Here is a 13,762-nt window from a genome sequence, read left to right as displayed (position 1 = left end):
CCTTCTTAAATAAATCATACAACATTGGCATTGTCGAGTTAACCTCTATGTCAACTATTCGAAGAACACCGTATAATGGCTCATAAATAGACATCACTACTTGCACATTGTCCCAAAACATGTTTTCAAGAATGAGTTCCTCCATACGTCTTCCCTCCTTGCTTCGACTATATTTACTAGTAACCCAGTCATCACAAGTAAACATTTGTTTAAGTCCATCCTTCTTTTGAAAAAGGCTTTGAAGAGAAATGTAATTAGTGGCAAACCATGTTGGTCTTGGTCGAATCAAATCACCTTCACATATTTTTCTCATTAGAGCAAGCACCCATCCATGATTGTAGATATATACAGTCACAAGTCTAGCAATAGAAATCATATGACTTATCTTTGTCTTTTTACCAATATCTTCAAGCATTAAGTCGATGCAGTGTGCAGCACATGGAGTCCAATAGAAGTTATAACGTTTCGATAATGTTTTACCAGCCTTCACAAATGCTGAGCCATTATCGGTACATATTTGAACCACATTCTCCCTCCCCACTTCATTAATGACATCTTTAAATAGCTTGGCAAGGTATTTGTGCTCCCTTATATCACTTGACACATTGATAGACTTCAAAAACACAGTCTTACCCTTACAGTAAACCATGCAGTTAATAACTTGCATTCTTGTTGGACCGGACCACCCATCAGCCATTATGGTGCAGCCATATGTTTTCGACATTTTTCTTTGGTTATTGATATATTCAGTGATTTCCTTATGTTCCATGGCCAAATATTTGTTCATTATTTGAAACGAACTTGGCGGAGGAACATTTGGACACTCTTTTGCTCTAGTTATCATGTTTTTGTACTCATGAGATCCTGCTTTGTACGTAGGGATATTGGCATATATGAAAAACTTCCCACATAATCGACCAAGTTTCTCCTTGAGACTTCCCATTGACATGGAGTCGATGATGCTCTTTTGCTTTGCAGCATTGGATTTATAGAGTGACTATGGGAATGAAGCTTGAGGTTGGTCTCCATGCTCTTGTCGTACACTTTGTGATCTATCAAATTTTGGTTGGCTTCGACTTGTCCCGCCAAACCCTGAAACACCTCTACTTATACCTTGCTCCATTTTCCATTCTGATTGTCTTGATGCTCTCATAGCAGCTTTATAATCATGGGGATCTACATCCTGCTGACCTACAAAACCTTCATCTTCATCTTCGGAGTTCAATTGTTGTGATAACCCCAATCGTAATTCTTCTCAAGTATCACGTATTATTGATTCCTTTTGATGTTTTGCAGTAGATTTTCTCCTCATCCATTCTTTTACTAATTTTTAAGGGCTAAATACAAATTACTACCCTGTGGTTTAGGTCCAAAATCAATTCAGTCCCTGAACTTCTAATTTCATCAAAAACACCCCTGCACTTTCAATTTTGATCTAATAGGTCCAATTTGTTAGTTCACTACTACAAAAAAAGCATTTAAGGACTTTCGAAAAACGTCTTTAAAAACTTTAGATGACACGCAAAAAAAAGGTCATCTATCAAGGAGTCATTGTAAGTCATTTTTTAGGACGTTTAAAAAACGTCCTAAAATGTCTATTAGGACACTTAAAAAACGTCCTTGTAGCTCTAAAAGAATGTCATCTAATGTCTACTAAGACGTCACAAAAGCGTCCTTAAAACTCAAAAAAACGTCATGTAAAGTTTACTAGGACACATTTTAAGTGTCCTTAAATCTTCAAAAAAATGTCCTCAAATATTTACTAGGACATTTTGCAAATGTCCTCTTAGCTAAAAAACATGTCATTGTACATATTGGAGGACTAGCAAAAGATGTCTTTATAAGGTAAAAAAAACTGTCATATATTACATACGAGGACACGCAATGTACGTGTGTCCTTAAATTAAAAAAAAAAAACGTCATTGTAGACATTATATGATTTAAAAACAAAAAAGGGCAAATTAATGTCCTCCATTAACTATCAGAACGCACTATTTTTGTCATGGAGATTCCAAGCAATGTGTACAAATTATCCCAAGACTCGTGGCATCCAAAATACACATTGCCAACCGCAAGTCTTGGTGAGATTAGATTACATGTACTTCTAGTGCTTACAAAAACAAAAACTCAACTTAATATGTACTTTGCAAAATATACCAACCAAACTATTCTACATCATCTTGGAGTAATGTTTCAACAAGGTCAGCCCACTCTACTCGAACATCATCTATCTCTTCTTGATTGTAACTTTGGTTGTTGAACTGCAACAACAATCAATATAAAGCAATAAATTTCCTTTTATTATTTGTTTCCACAAGTAATACCAGCAAGCATGTACAAAATATATATATATATATATATATATAGTCTTGTTATTTTTTACCAAAACTAGCATAGAAACAATTTTTAATTGCAATAGGAATTATGCTAGCTATTTTGATCATTTAAGAGCTAACCTTGCTTCTTGTTAATATGGTTGGATCCTCAATGATTGCTTTCATGAACTTCATTACATAATATCCACATTCCACTTTTCCAGGTTGAGTAGGACACTACAAAGTTCAGTTAAGTAAATCGTAATAAGTAAGCATATCATTAATGGAACATCTCCTGTCAATTGATCATTCCACATATAAGCAACAAACTATATAAATCAATTATATAACATGGTCCTTGCATATTTTGGCATTTATTATCCATCTGATCACATTTGCATTTGCTCACAATAACAATAATAGATTCAACAGTCAGGTGCTATAACGACACATTTAAAACTGAAAGAAACAAGCATTTGAACAGAGAGAGAGAGAGAGAGAGAGAGAGAGAGGTGTATTAGTGTAATACCCCGAAAAATCCAAATTAAATTCCGTGGATTTATAGAAATGATTACGCGGTCTTGGGAGCGAGTACGAAGCTTGGAGGAGTGTGGAATTAGTTCGAACGATTTTATTTTCAAAAACGAACGTTATTTAGGGGGTCTCAAAAAGTGACTTTTTATACGTTCAAAATTTGGGAAAACTTCCTTCATGAAAGTTGTAGAGCGCATCGATACGAGTTCGTAGACATGTGAAACGCGAAAATCGGAGTTCGTATGATTTAGTTATGATTTTTCGAAAAAGTTTCCAGTTTGGTATAAAGCTTCCATTTTTAGAAATTTCCAAAAATATTTTCATTATTTTCCCTTTTGGGAAACTCAGCCTTTTCTCTCTCCCGAGCGGCGTCGACCTCTTCCCTTCGCCGGTGTCATTGTTCCTCTTCCGGCCACCTCTAGACGAACAACCACTTCCAGCAGCTTCGCCTCACTCCTCTGAAACCGTCTGTGGCAGCCTTGTGCCATCTCGTCGCCGGTAGCCGCCGTTGGAAGCTCGATCCGATTTGGTTTCAAAACGGTCAACGCCGGTTTTCTCCTAGCTCCGGCCACCAAAACTCACGATCCTTAGCTCCCTGGACTCGCCTCAACCTGCTGATCATCATCCCAGAAGGATCGCACCTGGAGTGACCGGATTCATGTTCGTCGGAGCTCGCACCGATCTAGATCGAACGGAACTTTCGAATCCGGATATCTCAAGCTGTAGAGCTTCGTTTCAAGTAATTATTGAACTGGGGAGATCACCTTGAGTTTCTGAACAAATCTCCAGAAGGAATCGAAGCGATTTGTGGAAGTTTTTACGTGGATCGGAACACCTGCCGGATTCTGGAATTTTTCCGACCACCGAAGCTTTCGATCGATATATCTCGAGCTACAGACCATATTTTTCTGTGATTCTTGAACCAGTGAGTTCACCTTGAGTTTCTTAACAACTCTCCAGAAGGGATCGAAGTCTGAAATTGAAGTTTTGACGTCGAAATCGAACCTCGCCGGATTCTGCAAATTTTCGCCGGATTCTGGAAATTTTCCGGCCACCTCGACTGTTCTAGGTAATTTCCGACCACTTCCTTTCGTTTTCAGACTTCATGCTAGTTAGGAAAGTAGTTAGGCTTAATGAGATGAAGAGGAGCAGCCTGGCCCCGACACCATTGGCGGTGGTCGGCGGCGGCTCTGCCACTAACTCCGGCGGCCATTTCCGGCCACCTCCGGGGGTCAAAAATATGGTTTCTGTACATTTTTAGATTCTACATTTAAATACGATCTTGTCAATATATTATACGCAATTTTTGGATATCGTATGATTAAGTTATGAATTTTACGATTTCGATCGATTTCAATCGTTCGATTTGTGATCTGTGAAGATCGGACCGTCCGATGGACTTGTAGTTTTGATATGTTGATCTTATGACTGTCCCAGTGGCTTTGTGTGGTCATGGGCGAAGATCTGACCGTTGGATCTTCGTATAATTGCTAAACAGTGATTAGGGAGGCGATTCGTGAGAATCCGTCCGTCGGATTTTCGTATAAATTGGTGAAGATGTTAGTAAGGACGATTCAGGAAGATCCGACCGTTGGATCTTCGTGATAATTTTGGAGGATGATCCTAAGGGCGATCCGTGAGGATCTGACCGCTAGATCATCGTTTAATTTCGATCCGACCGTTGGATCATCATTAATTTAGAATCCAACCGTTGGATTGCTGTATATGTGTGGTTTTTGAATAAATTGCTAAGTTAAGATTGTGTTGGATTAGGAGATTGACGGATCGATTTGTCGGACAATTTGTGAAATTGTTGTTGAGCTGTTAAGAAGACGCAGCTGGATTTGTGGTGAGTAAATCTCACATGGTTCATATTACGAACCAAATGTCGTTAATTTCTTTATTTATATTGTGATTGAAGTGAAAATGTGTTGGAATTACATTATATCATGTAATTGTTGTTTTTTTTGTGAGAAAACATAAGTGAGTTGAAGTGTAACATTTGAGTCAGATAAGACATTTTTTTTAAATGTTTTGATCTACGGATCTTGTCACAAGTGGTGACTAAGGCAAGATTTTCGTAAGCGTGAACCTTGGCCAAGGTGACACATTACGTAAAATTCAGTTAGAGCTCTAGTCTGTCTGCCATAGTATGACATGAATCAGCGAGTTGGACTACTCGGGATTCATGAATACAGTATGACATGAAAGTAGAGAGTTGAATTACTCTTGATTATGAATACATTTTTGAAAATTTCTAGTATGACATGAATCAGCGAGTTGGACTACTCGTGATCATGAATACAGTATGACATGAAAGTAGAGAGTTGAATTACTCTTGATCATGAATACACCTTTATTATTTAAAATGTGTCGAGTGGTGAGTGATGAGATTTGTTGGAAAATGGTTTGGAAATGGAGGTGGAATGATTTGTTTTGAGTTGGGTTGAGTGGTAAGGATTGAGGTTGGGGGTGTTTACTTGAGTTAAAGTATTTGTGAGATAATAAAATCAACCTTTCCTTCTTGTTTACTCATACGAGCTTTGCAAAAAGCTTACCGGGTTTTGTGTTGTTGCAATCCCGGTACACTATTCAAACGGTGTAGCGGGTAATCCTACAGGTCAGGAAAATCAGGAAGGTGATCGAGCTGCGTAGAGTAGCTGCATTTGTGTGAATCTGACTTTCTTTTGTGAGGTGTGTTATGCTCATTTGAGCTACATTTATATTTGGAGAGAGTGTGCTGTAATCAATAAACTCCTTGAGGATTTGGTTATGTAATATTGGGTGGTGTGAGGTGTGTTTGTTCTGAGAAAAAAATTCAGAACGTTATTGTAATAATTATTATTCATGTTTCGGATTTGAATTTGTTATTCAAAATTCGGGGCGTGACAATTAGTCTAAGGCACTTCAGCTTAAAAACTGAACTGAAACTGCAACAATCAATGTAGAGGTCATAATTTGAACAGATTACCTATATGATTTTCCAAATAGCATTTTTTTGATTCCTTCCTTTTTGGGCATTAAACATCCTTAGAGCCACAATCCCGACCTCATCCTTAGTTTGTTCATTCCTTCCACTGCACACGTGTATATGAACACATTCCCACAATCCAAACACAGACAACGAATCTAGTTAGGTTCACTTGCATGACGACTAACAAAATCTAAGAACATGTCAACCCCGACCTCATACTCAGGTGATCTCCAATCCATTTTGATCCAAGCTCTATTCATTCTAAGACAAGTAATGAACAAACTAATTATTAAGACCAACTCTAACTCTTAGTAGTAAGGGGATCAATACATGCTGCAGAGTTATGACTATTTTACCTTTTCATTTGACCAAGTTTTGAATGATTATAATCTATTACATATATATCAGAAAACAACATATATGAAATGGCAGAAAGTACATTCAAGTAAGGCAAAAATAAGGGATGCAATATCAACTATGTACAATATATATTGAATTCCTCTAATATTAAAGATTATATAAGCCAATCAGGTAAACTGTATATATAGTATATTGAATTAGTATATATAGTATATTAAATTAGCATACCTTTCCAATCCAATCAAAGTTTGCTCCAGAAAATGTTATGGAAAGATTCTCGTAATCTAAGTTCTTCTTAATGCCACCGACCTGTTATCATAAGCAACAAGACTAATCATAATCTTACTATATTACATTCAAGAACAATAAGGCCATAAACAAGTGTTCAGAACTTATCTATTTACAAAAATAGTAGTAAAATTTACATGTATGGACGTACTTCCTTTTTTGGGAAAAGCAACTCAGAACCTTCTCTATAATGTCATGTGTTCTGAAAACTTAATCAAGGATAGTTAGGAAATCTTCTCGAGGTTGATTCAAATGAGGAGGAATCTCCTCGATGAAGATTTAAGTGAGTAGAAATCTCCTTGAGCTTGATATAAGTAAGGAGAAAGCTGAAAGCTCTTCGAGAAAGATTCGAGTGAGATGAAACCTCCTTGAGAAAAATCATAGTGAGGTGCAATCCCTTCTAGGCTGATCCTAGTAGAAGAGAAAAATCTCTTTAGACCTCATCCTGTTCTATTGGATTCAAAAGAAACTCTTCGAGGAGAAATCTTCTCGAGAGAGATCCGAGTGAGGGGAAATCTTCTTGAGGTTGATTCAAATGAGGAGAAATTTCCCTGATATAGATCCTAGTGAGGAGAAATCTCCTAGAGCTTTTAAGTAAGGAGAAATCTCTTCGATGAGGCAAGGTATCTAAGATGAGGCAGCTGCATGCACCGATTAATGCTCACGTTGATAAGGAAACCTCATGCTGTCACTACAAAAGACTTGCTTCCTTTGTACTTGTTTATTTTTGGCCAAAAGCTAGCTCAAATTTTCAGTATCCTAGCATGAAATGTGAAGCATGACATTTTGACTTAAAAACACAACAAGACCTGAGAGTGACATTTTGACTTACTTCTTTAGTTATATATATACAACGAACTAGTTGGACCATTCATAGAGGAAAAAAAATAACAAATCCCAAACTCCATAAGAAATATAACAGCCAGTAGCTTAACCAGACTTACAGCAATAAAAAGAAAAGCATGAAGAAAACACTCCTATCTCTTTCAACATACTATTTGGGCCGTCTCGCAAGGGATGCATATATAGTACATAAAATGAAAGCGTTTCTTGAGTATGTATCCCCAGTCAAAATTTACACCTCAATCAAACTCCAAGAAAGGAACCTATGTAACAAAATAACAAAATTCAAACCTTACACAAAACTCCATGCTGAATATGTCTACTTTACATCAAGGAACCCCATTGCACAAAATAACAAATCCCTAAACTCTATTCCATAAGATTGCTATCTTATAATTGATATTGAAACTGAAATGTTGTCCTAGAAGCAGTGAAATTTAACATGATGACTGTAAATTTTCTAAATGGATCATCTCAGAATAGAAGAAGAAAAGAAAATGTCTTTAGCTGCCATATTTCCATGAGAAGAGAAGACACTTACCAAGATGCAATTTCAAAATTGATCTCACAAACTACTTCATCTTTCTAAGCGTGTTCACCAGTTCTCAACAATCAAGTCATCTGTAGATATTAATTGCAGAGTCAATATCAATTCCCAAACAAACAAAACAGTAATGAAATTTAATAAAACCTAAAACGAAGATGGAGAAAAGTAAAGACAAACTCAAAATACCCAATCCAAATCATGAATAAATCCAAGAGATAAACAACCCAGAAATAGATTCAAAGCAATTACTTAAACAATAGAGAAATTGGAAACTCGGTACCTTACGAGAACTTTACCTACTCAAAACAGAGATAACCCGGAGGCTTGGATAATCGGTGTTCGTATGATCAGAGAGGAACACAAGTTTTTTTCTTTTCTGCTCGCAGATATGAATGTTAGGTTTGCTAAAGTGAATAGGATTAGAGGGAAAGTGAATTTGGTATATTGCCATTTGGGTACAAATCTCAAGTGTTGCAGAGAGAAGATTTGGGGATACTCAAAAATTGTAGAGGGAAACTTTAGATGAACAGGGAACATTTGGCACTGAGAAGTTTTCAAAACTTTTAGATATGTAGGGGGAATCGAACTCTAGACCTCAAGCCTAGTGAGATATCAGTGTGTTTTGCTCATTTTAAATGTTTCAAGACTATCATTACTTTGTCCTTATACATATATAAGGACGTTGACTTTGGTTCAAGGAGTGAGAGCCTTTGCTTTAACCATAGGGCAAACAGCCTATCATGTCGTTGTAGACATGTAAAGACATTTTTCAAATTATGTGTCCTTGTAAAAATTAAGTGGGTGTCCCGAATCAAGATTTCTGTAGTAGTGGTTTTCCGACAATTGAGTTATTTAACTTGTTAATGTGGCTCATATATGGCCTATGTTTTATGATGTGATGTCGAGGTGGTCTGCATAGTCAATTTAGGAGTGAGTCCTACTATTAAAAATAAATAATTTTTCAACAAATAATCCAACTATAACTTGAACCCATAACATAATATTAATGAATTGGACCTATTAGATCAAAATTGAAAGTGCAGGGGTGTTTTTGATGAAATTAGAAGTACAGGAACTGAATTGATTTTAGACCTAAACTATAGGGTACTAACTAGTATTTAGCCCAATTTTTAAACTTCTGGTGGTACCTTATCACAAACTCATGTATTCTTGGCAGGATCTAATCCAGTCAAGTGAAACTTAAATCGAGTGATACCACCACTCTTTATGACCGTATTACAAAACTTGCATACTATACCTTTTGTTTGGCGTTGATATTGTAATACCCCGGAAAATCCAAATTAAATTCCGTGGATTTTTAGAAATGATTTCACGATAGTAGGAGCGAGTACGAAGCTTGGAGAAGTTGTGGAATTAGTTCGAACGATTTTATTTTCGAAAACGAACGTTTTTAGGGGGTCAACAAAGTTGACTTTTTATACGTTCAAAATTTGGGAAAACTTCCTTCATGAAAGTTGTAGAGCTCGTCGATACGAGTTCGTGGACATGTGGAACGCAATATTCGGAGTTCGTATGATTAAGTTATGAATATTTTAAAATTGGGTTTTTTCTATAAATAGAGAAATTTTCCAAATTCTTTCATTAAGGACGAAACCTTTCCCTTTTTGCTAAATAGTCCCTCCGGTTCTCTCTCTCTCTCGATCGAAAACCCTCAGACCCGGAACTATTCGACCGACCCGACCCGGACCCATCTCCGGCCTCCGGCGTCCTCCGGCTACGACCCGGCCCTCCTTGTGATCGCCGCAAGCCGCCCAGTCGCCTGGTGCCACTGCCTTGCACCGCCGTTGCCCCCAAACCTGGATCGAAGCGACCCCAGGCGAAGTAACCGACCCGACCGGATCTCATCGACGCCGGCGTTGCACGGGCCGATCCTCCCCATTTTTGTGATCTCCTCCTTCCCCTGATCATCCTCATATCCTCCTTGCTTGACGATTTGGAGTGTGGAGTGAAAGATCACGAGTTGAAGATTTCGACGTCCCTGATTCAATCTGGAATCTGATCAGACGCACGAGATTAATCCAACTTCAACGCTTGATCTAGGACGATCTAGGCCAAACCAGACTTAGCTCCAGGTATGGAAGTCGATCACCCTTTCATTTTGAACCAGTTTGTAGTTGGTCACTTTGCCATCGGAGGTGGTTGACTGGCGTTGACCGCCGCGTTGACCGCCCACTGACCACCGCTTGTGGCGGCGCATCAGACCATATTTCGAGTTTTCATTATCTAGGCGATGATCTATGCATCCATACGAGCGTTTTGATATATAACATGGTCATGTTAGAAAAAGTTGATAAATAGTGGATTTACGTTTTGACGTTACTATTTAACGTTTTTACGTTTATCTTCGGTTTACGATCTGTGAAGATCTGACCATCGGTTTTGCTTCAATTTTGGATATGTTGATCGTATGACTGTCCCGGTGACTTTGTGAGGTCACGGGCGAAGATCCGACCGTTGGATCTTCGTATAATTGAGAAATAGTGATTCGGAAGGCGATTCGTGAGAATCCGACCGTCGGATTTTCATATAATTTTATGGAGATGTTTGTTAGAGTGATTCAAGAAGATCTGAGTCTTTATGATAATTTTGGAGGATGATCCTAAGGGCGATCCGTGAGGATCCGACCGTTGGATCATCGTATAATTTCGATCCGACCGTTGGATCATCGTATATGTGTGCTTTTGAGTTGTTGGCTAAGTTAAGATCATTATTGGATTAGGTGATCGATGGATTTATTTGGCGGACGATTCGTGAGATTGTTAATGGAGCTGTTAAGAAGACGCAGCTGGATTAGAGGTGAGTAAACCTCACGTGGTTCATATTACGAACCCAATACAATTAATTGCTTATTTTGTTGCAATCATATGAACTATTGTTGGTATTACTAGACATTCCTGTGTGAATGTCTGTATATATATTATTACGTGAAATAATATGTATTGTTGGAGTTGTGTTGAGTTTATTGTTGAGAAACAATATATTGTGAGAGGTATTGAGTTTATTGTTGAGAAACAATATATTGTGGGAGGTGTTGAGTTTTATTGTTGAGGAACAATAAATTGTTGTGATCTGTGGAGATCACTAGGTCACGAGGTGACCATGGCATCTATTAGTGAATCACGCTCTCGTACCGGGCTGGTGGTTATTAATAGTATTAAATCGTAATCACGTCTGTGGCCGGACGAGTGGTTACGTTCAGTTAGAGCTCTAGTCTGTCTGCCAAATGTGGAGTGACCTTATGAGTGAATTTGAGAGTAACTCATAAGTGTCAATATATATATGGTAACCTTATGAGGGAAATTGAGAGTAACTCATAAGGGTCTATATATATATATGAGTCTGTCTACCAAATGTTGGGAAATCTTATGAGCGAATTTGAGAGTAACTCATAAGTGTCTATATATATATATATATGAGAGTGAGTGATCTTATGAGCTAAATTGAGAGTAACTCATAAGTGTCTATATATATATATGAGAGTGAGAAAGTAACGTGGGTTTGTGGTGGTCTTGTAATTTAATAAATCAACAGTTCTTTCTTGTTTACTCATACTAGCTGTCAAAAGCTTACCGGGTTTTGTGTTGTTGCAACTCCCGGTACACTATTCAAATTGTGTAGCGGGAAATCCTACAGGACAGGAGAACCAGGACGGTGATCGTGCGGTTAGAGCAATTGTTAGAGTTTTACAGCAATTGTAAGTTGTGAGGTGCGTTATGCTCATTTAGAGCTTTACAATATTGCTTGTGAGAGTGAATTGTAATAATGAACTCGAGGTTTCGAGATTTGGAGTTTGTGTACCGTGTGGTGAAGTTATATTGAGAAAAAAAAATTCAGAATGTTTATTTGATTAAGTGGTTTAATTCATGTTTCGGATTTGAATTTATCATTCAAAATTCGGGGCGTGACAGATATGGAAAAGCATAATTCCAAGTTGGATCTTTTTTGCTCCCCAAATAAGGGTAAGAACTTGCCATTATGTAGAAAACTAGACAACTACAAAAAACAAACTAAAATTTATAAACAAATTATTTATATTAAAGTGTTCTCATTATGTTTAAAATTATTATCTTACACTTGTATTCATATTGTAGTTACCTATTGAAACTAATTAAAGAACACATATTGACAATTTAGAAATGAATTTTTATATTTTAAATAGATCTTGTACTAATGTACACTGAACACCGATGTAGTCTAAATGATTAAAAAAGTGAACCAAGATTTCATCCACTCTAAGCTTGCCCACTGCCTTTGTATGTATGGAATATAGGTAGACACTAAATAAGATTAAGATCTTTGATTGTTTCTAACTTTCTACATCCGTTAAATTATCTACTGACTACAATATTTTATTTACTGAGTGATACTAAATAATTTCATAAATAACAAAAACATGATTACTAGACATTTTCATAAATAATAAATCTCATAACAAAGGTACAATTTAAAATATAATCACCTTTTCGTATATATAAATTATGCAACAAACAATTCTAAGTATATATACACTACAACAAAAAGTCTCTTTAGCGACCAAGTTTTTCGCGAGGAATTTATTTTCCTCACTAAATATCACATTTCACGAGGAATAATTAAGTTCCTCACTAAATGCCATTAGGTTTTTTACGAGGAACATATTTTCCTCCCTATATATCACTTTTTACGACGAATATTTCAGTTCATCACTAAAGGTGACCACAATTTGGTCTCTCACATCGTCGTGTTATTAGCGAGGAAATATGAGACTTCAGTGACGAATTTTTTCATCGCAAAAACAACATTCAACGAGGAAATAATGATTTCGTCGTTATTTGTTTGGCGGCAAATTGTTTAGGACCCGCCTAATTTGATGGCGACAAAAATATGGTTTCCTCGCTGAAAATCTATTTTCTACGAGAAACCATTTCCTCGTTAAAAGAAACAATTAGCGATGAAATAAAACTTTCCTAGTTATTAGTTTGGTGGATAATTGAGTAAGGCCCGCCAAATTCATTGGCGACAAAACTATGGGTTTCTCGCTAAAAGTCTATGTTCTACGAGGAACCATTTCCTCGTTAAAAGAAACAATTAGCGAGGAAATAACTCTTTCCTCGTTATTAGTTTGGCGGATAATTCAGTAAAACCCGCTAAATTCATTAGCGACAAAACTATGGTTTTCTCGCTAAAAGTCTATGTTCTATGAGGAACCATTTCCTCGTTAAAAGAAACAATTAGCGAGGAAATAACACTTTCCTCGTTATTAGTTTGGCGGATAATTGAGTAAAACCCGCCAAATTCATTAGTGACAAAACTATGGTTTCCTCGCTAAAAGTCTATATTCAACGAGGAATCATTTCCTCACCAAAAGAAGCAATTAATGAGGAAACAACGCTTTCCTCGTTATTAGTTTGGTAGAAAATTGTGTTAACTTAGCTTAAGGAACAGATTTTCATATTTTGACCACTTTTCAATCGCATACTCACATCTTAACCGTTCAATTTTTAGGTATATATGAGTAGATCAATTTTGCAAATTTTTAGCAAAATTGATGATCGTTAAGGTATCTAAAACTGCAATTTACACAAACGGTTCAGGTTGGACAGATTCCATTTGTTCGTGTAAATTGCAGTTTTGGATGCTTTAACGATCATCAATTTGACTGAAAATTTGTAGAGATGATATACTCATATATACCTAAAAACTGAACGGTTAAGATGTGAATATGTGATCAAAAAGTGATCAAAATATGGAAATCCATTCCTTAAGCTAAGTTAAGAACCTCCTTAGCAGAGCAAGATTCTATATGTGATATGTGATATATATATATATATATATATATATATATATATATATATATATATATATATATTCTCACTCCTCAATTCCTTCCCTCTGATCTTC

The 13,762-nt window shown here is 36.7% G+C and overlaps 1 long non-coding RNA gene across 1 annotated transcript; it reads right to left on the bottom strand.

Moving 5' to 3' along the window:
* Nucleotides 1–1,992: 1,992 nt before the first annotated feature.
* Nucleotides 1,993–6,471, bottom strand: LOC133731532 (uncharacterized). Its single transcript, XR_009856702.1, has 3 exons — nucleotides 6,412–6,471; nucleotides 2,457–2,552; nucleotides 1,993–2,261 (listed from the first exon to the last, which is right to left on the bottom strand). It is a non-coding gene; the product is annotated as an uncharacterized LOC133731532 (long non-coding RNA).
* Between the last annotated feature and the right edge of the window lie 7,291 nt (nucleotides 6,472–13,762).

This window comes from Rosa rugosa, chromosome 2 (genome assembly GCF_958449725.1).
Source record: "Rosa rugosa chromosome 2, drRosRugo1.1, whole genome shotgun sequence".
NCBI classification, from domain to species: domain Eukaryota; kingdom Viridiplantae; phylum Streptophyta; class Magnoliopsida; order Rosales; family Rosaceae; genus Rosa; species Rosa rugosa.
Note: the sequence above shows the minus strand (reverse complement) of the source record. Positions and strands in the feature narration are given on the sequence as shown.